We start from the raw sequence: 10,599 nt of genomic DNA on the forward strand, positions 1-10,599 counted from the left end.
TCCCTATTTAAAAAATACATTAAAAAGACAAAAAATTTTAGCATGAAGTTGCTTTCTGTAACAACTCAAAGCTGTAACCCTGTTTTAGTGCCAGATACAAGTCTCTCCCGTGATGCTAGAACAAATTATTTTTCTTTGCTTTCACCATCATGGAGTTTGTGGGGGTGGGTCCAGTTATACATAAAGGGGTTTACAGATTGTTGGTTTAAGATTATGGATTTATCTCATTTTTAATCATGGAATAGTTTGGATTTTATTCCTATAATTATTCATGAGACTGACTTTTTTTTATTTCCTTTTTTTCTCTCTCTCTCTTTTTTTTTTTTTTTCCATTTGCTAAAGTTGAAACTAACAGTGACAGTTTGGGATCTGTTTTCCCATTCTTGCAATAGTGTCTATTTATTAAATTCTCTGATTGAAATGTTTGACTTCCTTACCCAAAGTAAAGATGCCTCAATGAGAGAGGGAAAATACAATATTTTAAGAAGCACTAACTAAAAAAATTTGAGACACAGATATCAAAATCATTTTTTTTAAGACTCCAACACTGCACTCTCTAAAGGAACACAATGTGACTTAGTGTTATTTATCAGTAGATAATACTGTTCTGACTTTATATTCAATCTGGAAATCATAAATCAGTTAATTAGTTCCTCTGATGGATCATTTATTTTAGCCTTACAAATAAGCAATGATGTAATCAATAGCCTGAATAGGCAAAGAGCTGCGAGGCTCCATGGACACTTAATATTTCACCTATTCTTTCTCTTGCTCAGGGCTGGTAGGCTGGATCTGAACACTTAAAATACAAGTAATTCACTAAGTGTTTGATCTCTTTGAGTCATAAAAGTTCCTCAATATAAAGGAGAAAATTAGAGCATGGACTGAGGCAACAGGGAAGTATCTAAGATAAGCCAAGGGATGCAAAGACAGAGACAGGCGCCATTTTGTTCATCTGTTGAACATCAAAACCAGTGTGACTGCCACAAGAGAAATCAGAAGAGCAAATCCTTAGCACTCATTCTCAGCAAAGAGGCTTTACACAGGCAAACATACTGAAACCATTTATAAATCGGCTATTTTATATGACAGTTAAAGACTTAGAAACTACTGAATAGGACTATGGATGTGTCTATTTTATGCCTAGTTCATTGCCAAGAGGTTTGATTTGACCACTCTGGGCAATGTATTCATCAGCTTCTATTGAAACACTCCAGAAAATAGGAAAAGGAATAGTTGTGTGGAGACCTATGGTATTTTCTTACATGTTTTGATAGTGTTAGATAGTGATTAAAGTTCTGTAGAAAGAAAAAGTTAACAGCTGGTTAGAACAGTTTTAACCTGTGAAATGAGTATTTCTTTTTTTTTCACCTGGTTTAAATTTTTTATAGAAGTTAAAACTAAGTGAACAGATGCTAGATGTTAACATTCAGTTTCTTACAAATACATGTCCAAAATAAAGATTACATAAGGCACTAAATTATTAGATTTGGCATTAAAACAAATATGTATCTCTAATCATAATATAATAAACAAAAGCCCTTGCTTTATGGATGTGATTTTTTTTATAAAGTAAACAAAAAGCAACTGATAATTTGTACCACTGAAAGAGAGAAACACACAGGCTCACTGTCTTCTTGTGGGGATAACGGGTGGAACCCATCTTGCCTTCACTCTCAAGATAACGACTCAAATTAAGCTTTTTGAACACCACTCTTGTGGGGACACACATACGCTGATCTAGAAATGAAAACTTCACAGTTCCATTTCCAGATCCACTACTGCCAGTTTCTCTCTGGCTTTAGCCTTTGAGAACCTGTTTAAAGATACATAAGTAATCCAGAGTTGTGAAGAGTTTAAAGGCCAGCTTCTTCAATGAACTCACTTTCTGGGTCACCTGCAACTGCAAATTGGATACCTAGCAATGATGCAGGGAAAAGCCCAGTTCATGATGAGTTTCGAAGGCCTCGTTCATTTAGGAACCAACTCTCTCTGGATTCACCTGCTGAGTTCCAGCAGGGTGATGGGCTGAAGTCCCACCCACAAGCAAGACACCTGTGCAGTACCAGCTAGGATGACTGAATAAGGCTGAGGAGAGAAGGCTGTTCAACAGAAGAATGTACTGATCACAGCTGATCTCCACACACGTGCGTTCAGTGATACAGCAGAAAGTGGAATCATCAGCCAAAATACATCATGTCAGTATTTTATTGAAGAAATCTCATCTAAATGTGGTTGATTCTAAAATAGCAGCAATTATAGTTTTTCTATTTTTCAGGCCACAGAGTTTGATTCTAAAATAGCAGCAATTATCGTTTTTCTATTTTTCAGGCCACAGAAAGGAAAAGAAACTATTCATGATGTAAGTAGCGAAGATAAAGTAGATTCATGGCTCGGGAAAGCAAATTCTAGGCATTCCTTTAATGATTGATGTGCTTAAATCAGCATCAATGTTAGTTTTTTTAGACCCAGAATTTTTGTGTAGGTTGAAGCCAAGTCCCTCTGCAGGAAAAAAAGTATGTTTTCAACCTCAGAACATGTCAATCATAAAAATCCACTTCAACTTTAGCAAAGAGAAAAAAAAAATCAACAAAAAGTATACTCTGTATGCTGGGATTCAAGGTCCAACACGTCGCTACAAATCTGTGGGGGGTTTCTTTCTTCTGATAAGTCTAGAGCCTGTTACCATAGAAAGGCATTTCTTCAATGACTGGTTGTAGTTAGTTCATGTTTTTCAATCAAATTTGCAATGTATTTGTTGCTGTATAGTGATTGTTTTGCAAAATAAAATTGCTTGTCATCTATTTGCTAGTTTCAGATTGTTTATTCTTTTCTGGAGAAAAAGTATGTGCGTGTGAATATATACATACATACATACATATATATGCATATACATTCTTCTCAAGGACAACATGGATGTTAATTTAAAAATAAATGTTAAAGAGAAACTCTAATGATTTGGGCTAAGATTGTACCAAATCTGCTTTAGGTTTTCTCTTTAATATGTATATTTTAATTAGCACTCGTGTTTTCTTTCAAACAATCTTTAAACCACAAACGATTAAGACAGTTACTTTGTCGAGCAGCATGACAGTGAAATTCTTGATTTCCTTTGTTATTAATTAACAAGGCAAAAAAAAGAACCTACTTGCCTTGAGTAGAGACAAATATCTTGAGATACAATGTAGAATGACAAGATAGCAGTCTATGTAGCTTACAGGGGAAAAAAATGTTCCTCTCCTCGTTTGTGATGTGACAATGATTTGTAAAACTGTGACCCAGATAACTCAGGGATGGAATGTTATCAAAAAACACATAGACTAGCGATCTAAAATGGTTTCATGGCACTAAGTCCTTCATTAATTTTTCCTGAGCATGATGGGACATTATAGTCACTCTCTTTAAAGTCCCTCTTCGCCTTTTTTTTGACTCATACCTTTCCATCCCATATATACCTCAGCTTCTTCCAATTCTCCTTCAAATTCCACTAAAATCTTCTGTCCTAGGCCTCCAATGATATAATAAACCCATGGCCCCAAAATGGCTTTGTATGGCCTGTTTTCGAACTCAGAGGTATTTTCAAACCTAGACATACACACACACACACACACACACACGGTGTATGTGCACCCAGATTTGGATCTTCTTTTGAAAAGTGAAGAGATTTGCCAACACTGGATCTGCATTCTCTCCTGATAACTTGGGCTGGAGCTGGTCCTCCGTTACCTCTGAGACAGGGTCTGTTCCCTCCACTTGCCCACCGTGCCCTACTGTGCCTGTTATCTCTCCTGCCCTCATTCTTCACTTACACTCATTATGACAAGCATGACGCTCGGTTTAGTTTGTAACCCCTGACCTAGGCTCACCTGCTGTGGTCTCTCTTGCTATTTTTTTTTTCCTCTTGAGACAAAACCCCAAAATAAGAAGCCCCCAGTTTCAGAGTGTGGGGGTAGGTCAGTCACACTAGGCTCAGGGCAGTGAGGAGCCTGTGAATACCTGTGTTTCATAGATTGTACCTTGTATCAGAAAGAAAAAAAGAAAGAAAAGAAAAAAAAAATAACTTCAAGTAGTACATTTATTTGATAGTCGCAACTGGTCATTTTTTTGTTCCTGATAAGCATGTGTAAGATTTTGCTCACCAACTATAATTATCATTAAATCAAAAGTTAAAAATGCAGTGTCGTTTGTTTCCTTGTTGCTCCACCCTGTGATAATAAAAATCTCATTGTCCACTGAGAAATGACAAAAACTATCCGTGTACTCAGGAAACTTGAGTGCATATGTCAGATACTTGACTCTTTTAGGAGGGAAAAATAAAAAAGATATAGAGGAAAAACACTCGAACCCAGTCAAGTGAGTGCTATGCTTTTAAACTTGGGGTTGATCTTCACTCAGTCTGCACCTTATTCAGTGGAATAAGTTGTTAAAGTTAAAAAACTCTCTGCCCAAAGCTCCTCCCCTTTGCTAATGCCTACCTTTTGCCACCTAGACCTGTTCTTCTGGGCTCACAGCTGTCTGCCAATGCCAATTCCAGCACGGAGAAAGCCTGTTCCCAGGCTCCTCCCTGACCTGAGGGGTCTAGTCTGACTTACTTCTCCTGGCAGAGCAGAGAGCCTTCAAGAACCTGTCCAGGCACCCTAGAAGTCCTGCCTTTAAGCACCACCAGTGCTACTGACTCCCAGGGGCTCAATTGGACTGACCTGTTCTTAATCAGCTCTTGGAAGACCAGACGGACACTGCAGAAGATCTGCACTGGAATCAACAGCCTGCTCACCTGTAGTCAGCCTGCCACGACTCTTCCCTACTTTTTTTTTTTTTTTTTTTGAGGGTTTTTTGCTAAAGGGGCAATATCTTGCACAAAAAGCTATAGGGTGCATATACTTGCCAGAAAGACAGAGAAAGAGACAGAAAGTGAGAAATAAACCCCCCCGCAGGGGGATGGCCATGCTGCAATCTCTTCGCCTCCATTCTCCTCTCGGGATCTTGGGCACACAAGCACACGTGCCCGGCGTGAGTTTAAGCCACTGGGTCCAGGACTCGAACTGCAATCGGCTACATGGGAGTTCAACAACATAGCCATTATGCTAACTGCTGGTCCCTCTTCTCTACTTCTAACCCCACTTTGCACCCCTTCCCATAACCAAGTCAAAAGAAGTCAGGACAGTGCCTTTGGTGACACCCTAATAGGCAAATACCTAATGTTTACATAACCAGATCGTGGCTAGGGTCACCTGCTATGTCTCCATCTGTCCCAGAACCTCCTTCATGTTTATGGGAACTACAGACCTATGAACAGTCTCGCAACCAAATGTAAGAGGAAGCAAAGCACCAAGGAGATCATAGAGACTCCCATAATCAAAATCAGGCCACTGTGAGCAGTAGATGGGTCCCATGGGGCAATTTGGAATTAGGAGGTGCCTAAGGTAAAGTCTTTTTATTGTATGTTGAAATTCACCCCCTTTTGAACCCCATCAAAAACCCAACAGATATGGGCATTCACAATATTAATTATATACTTAATTAGTGATTGTCTGTGCCAAGCATCTTTAGAAACATATGATAACTCCTAAGAGTACTGTAACTATGTGTCCCCATTTTACAGATGAGGAAACTGAGGCAGAGTGAAGTTGTTTAAATGTTTTCTTAAAGTTGCTTAAAACTTAATGGCATAGCTAGAATTAGACCCCAGGCAGCCCAATAATAGTTGTTTTGTCTAATGGACCAGGTTTAACCTAATTAAATATTCTAATAAACAATTTTCATGATGGTCAATAATAAAGACATTAAATATATAGTATATAAAAAATGTATTAATTACATGGGCTAGAAATGTTCATGTATTTGCTGTTAATTTAGCAAATGATGAAACAAGATTATGAATATTTTCAAAAGAGAACTTCTCTATTTCTTTTAATAAATACAAATCACTCAGTGATGATGGATTAAATTGGAAGTTACTAGAAGGAGCCAGCCAGTGGTATGTGATTAAGGCAGCTGAATCCCACATGGCTGCCTGCTCAGTTTGAGCCTCAGACCTGCTAGTGTGTAAAATACTCCTAGTGCACGTGCATGTGAGCCCTAAATCCAGAGAGAATAGAGCAAAGGGGATTTCATCATGCTCATCCCACCCAGGGGAGTGTTTTCTCAATGTTCCTTTTTCTTTCTCTCTTTCTCCTGCAAGCACAGGTACCCTACAACAAATTAAAATAAATAAATAAGTCGCTGGAAGAATTTTAGGCAGTTCTCTGTATCAAGCCATGGCTCATACAGAAGCATTATCTAGCAATTAATATGTGTCCCAAAAAGATCAACTGATGATTTCTAAAATTAGCCGTTTATTTACAACTGATTAGTAAAATCAGATGAACTATTTAGACTACATTATACAAAACTTGACAAGCAGTTTTGTCTTTCATATTAGAGAGTAAAAGCAATCTTTCTAATGAACATGTTCACTTATGACCGTGTACCAGTTGCCAAAGATTTTAACTTCGCCCTTTAACTTAGCCCCACACTGCTTCCTTAGCAGCTATTTTTTTTTTGATTATGACACCAATAACTACATTGAATTTTGTGTTTTTAGCAAGCAGTTTGAGTTCCCATCTGAAAATATAAAAAATTCCTGGTCAAGTCCTAGAAGTGGAATGTGCACTTCACATAGCCTGGTTTAATGTGAATAGTAGAAAACAAACAAAAACAAATATGTTGATATTCATTAGCCTAAGAAAGCCGAGACACAAATAGAAACTAAGGGGACTTCTTAGCCATATTTATGCCCCATGTGTAGAAAAATGCAAAAAGCACTCATTATATGGATGCCAGAATACCAGCATTTTATCTTTCCCAATGTAACAAGTATGTTGAACAAGTGTGACTTATATGAATGGTAATCAAGAGACAAATTAATTTTTACCTCTCACAATTTTTTTCTCTTTAAGAGGTATTCTTTCTACAGGGCACATAGAGAGATAGAGGAAGAGAGACAGAAAGTGAGAGATCACCCACTCAAGGAGATGGCTACTTCTCCTCCATTCTTCTCTCAGGATTTTAGGCATACATGCACATGTGCCCACTGTGAGTTTCAAGCTGCCAGGTCTGGGATTCGAACCATGGTTGGCCATGTGGGAGTTCAGCTCCTTAACCACTATGCCATCTGCTGGTCCTGATGCTGTTATTTTATATTCAATTCCTCTTAGGTCATCGTTAGTGCTGGTTCTTAATTGGTTATTGTCACCAACATGTGAAGTTGGGGGAGGGTTTTTCTTGTCTTCCTTTTTTAAAAAATTAACAAACAAAAACAAATATGTTGATATTCATTAGCCTAAGAAAGCCGAGACACAAATAGAAACTAAGGGGACTTCTTAGCCATATTTATGCCCCATGTGTAGAAAAATGCAAAAAGCACTCATTATATGGATGCCAGAATACCAGCATTTTATCTTTCCCAATGTAACAAGTATGTTGAACAAGTGTGACTTATATGAATGGTAATCAAGAGACAAATTAATTTTTACCTCTCACAATTTTTTTCTCTTTAAGAGGTATTCTTTCTACAGGGCACATAGAGAGATAGAGGAAGAGAGACAGAAAGTGAGAGATCACCCACTCAAGGAGATGGCTACTTCTCCTCCATTCTTCTCTCAGGATTTTAGGCATACATGCACATGTGCCCACTGTGAGTTTCAAGCTGCCAGGTCTGGGATTCGAACCATGGTTGGCCATGTGGGAGTTCAGCTCCTTAACCACTATGCCATCTGCTGGTCCTGATGCTGTTATTTTATATTCAATTCCTCTTAGGTCATCGTTAGTGCTGGTTCTTAATTGGTTATTGTCACCAACATGTGAAGTTGGGGGAGGGTTTTTCTTGTCTTCCTTTTTTAAAAAATTGCTTTATTTATTCTTGATATCCACTCCTTAGATATCAGGTATAGAATAATCTTGGCTCCATTTATTTTTCTTAAGGATGAAACATTGAGCCATCTGGGTAGGATAGACATTCAGAAAGTCAAGTCAGCAAGGGCTAGTAAAAGTTATTCGTTCTGCTGCATTACCATAATCATGGAAATTTGTTCACCTTTCCTCCCTCACCAAGGCTCATAATTTTAAACAGAACTTCAAAAACTTGCTCATTTATCAATGATGACAAATGGAGGAGTCCATGCAGGCTCTCCTCATGTGAAGAAGAGTTTCAAAGACCAAAATCAATAGTCTATTTCCTATATTTATGGGGAAAGCAGAGAGAAAAGGAGGTGATCAGACAAACCCAGGACCAGCATTGCAGGAATGATACCTGGAGAAAATGTCACAGAAGCCCAGGGAGACATAGTACAGTGTTAAAACCTGCAGAGAGTCTGCCAAAAGACAAATGAGAAGCTCTTAAGATTTAGAATAGATCATTCAATGGCTTCGCAGAACAATGATGGGTGCTGAAGATGGAATGAGGTTCTCTTGGGCTGTACTTCTTCATTTCACTTATATCTAACCTGGGGCAAGTTGCATAACAGAGCCATTTCAAAGAAATATCTTTTCTAGCTCCAAAAGGAAAATCTGGAATAAATTTCCCCACTCATAGTCTGGGGAGCTTTGAATATAAATGTTTTCTTATTGAAACACCTTCCATCCAAGGTACACAGCACTCGTCACCATTGTCTATAGTCAAAAGGCATCTTGTGTGCTTTGGCATCTCACCCTATTGCTCTCATAGCTTTTTTTTTTTTTTTTTTTTTCCTGAAGAGAGGTTTTTGCTATTGGGTTCATATGCTCCCCAGAAAGGCCTAGAGAGACAGAGAGAGAGAGAGAGAAAGCGAGAAATCATCCCCTGGGAAGTTGTCCATGCCACAATCCCTTCTCCTTTTTTCTCCTCTTGGGATCTTGGGCACACACGCACACGTACCCAGCGTGAGTTTAAGCTGCCAGGTCCAAGACTCGAACTGCAGTCAACTACGTAGGAGTCCAGCGATGTAACTATTATGCCATCTGTTGATCCCTCTCATAGCTATTTTTGAGTTGGCTTCTATTTCCATTGCATTTGCTGTTTTGCTGGCACATAGCTGCTAACTCTGACACTCGCTTCTAAAAAAAAAAAAAAAAGTGGATTTATTTTCTTACATAATAAAGAGCACACATAAAATTTTTTCAAAATGGTAAACAGACATCAGTAAATGTATAAGGCTCGATAGGCTATCAGTAGTTAAAGTACAATAAATTAATGTCTGTTTACTTGATTCATTTGATGGTCTTAGATTAAATCCTTAACCCACTCCTTCAGTCACAAAAATGGTAATAGTAATTCTTGCTTATGTCCTTGTGTCTTAGCCAATTAGATTTGCAGAGTGATTTGTGATTCTCAAATGAAAATGATTGAGTTTTCTCATTTATACATTATAAGAACAGTGAATGATGATTTGATGAATTTAAGATGCTCTGCCTTGAGAGCCAGTCTGGGAAACTACAGTAGATTAATTTTGGTTACGTAATTTATTGTGATCTCTTATCCAGATAAATTTGAATGCATTACATGGTGATGCAATCATTTATACATAACTGCCTTTGGATTATTTTCTATTTTGATTTATTCCTATTTTTGTGTATAGATGCATGTGAGTGCTCTAAGTATTCTACATTTTATGTGTCCATTCTAAAATCAAGTTTGTTTTCAATTTCTTGGTGATAACTGTTTGTGATGACTGCAGCATGAAAGGGCAGAGCTAAATTTACAGGCTAGTTCTCACAAGGGTCCTATAATTCTCCCGATTCATGTTAGCTTCGCTTCCTTGTGCTGGAGGAGCAATTGAATTTGATTAGAGAATCACATTCTCAGCGACACAACTTATAAAAAGCAAGGACAATTCAAGAAAAGAGGGGGTATTTACCTTTGTTTTGGAAGGGAAATTTTCAGCAACATAAAAACAAAAAGTGTAATAATGAAGAAATTGGTGACTTCCACTCTTTTTTAGAAAATGAATGGTAGAGAATAATAGAATATTTTCTGAAGCTCAACTCCCTATCCATTCATTCTCTTTTTATAGCAAAATTTTTGTCAGTCTTCTCTAGAGAGACATCAAAATTTATTTCATATATTTGGAGAAAAAGCTCAGCTATGATACAAGGGAAAAAAATTACCAAGCATGGAGGGTCAGCTGGTGACATGTGGTTAAGGCAACTGCACTCCACATTGCACAGTGACTTGAGTCCCAAACCTGGAGGCTTGGGAAATACCCCAGGTGTGTATCTGTTTGTGACTGGCTAGAATCCCAAGAGGAGAATGGAGGAGAGGGGATTACAGTATGGCCATCACCTCTAGGCGGGTACTTTCTCACATTCTGTCCTCCTATCACTCCGTTTTCTGGGAAGCACATAATCCCAATAGTAAAGGAAAAGAAAAGAGAAAGGAAGAAAGATAAAAGAAAGATGAAAGAAAGAAGAAAGAAAGAAAGAGAGAAAGAGAGAGAGAAAGAATAAAGAAAAAGAAAGAGAAAGAAGAAAGAGAGAAAGAAAGAAGAAAGGAAAGAAAGAAGAGAAAAGAAAGAAAGAAAGAAAGAAAGAAAGAAAGAAAGAAAGAAAGAAAGAAAGAAAGAAAGAAAGAAAGAAAGAAAGAAA

Source organism: Tupaia chinensis, unplaced genomic scaffold (assembly GCF_000334495.1).
Source record: "Tupaia chinensis unplaced genomic scaffold, TupChi_1.0 Scaffold000018_1, whole genome shotgun sequence".
Taxonomy (NCBI): domain Eukaryota; kingdom Metazoa; phylum Chordata; class Mammalia; order Scandentia; family Tupaiidae; genus Tupaia; species Tupaia belangeri.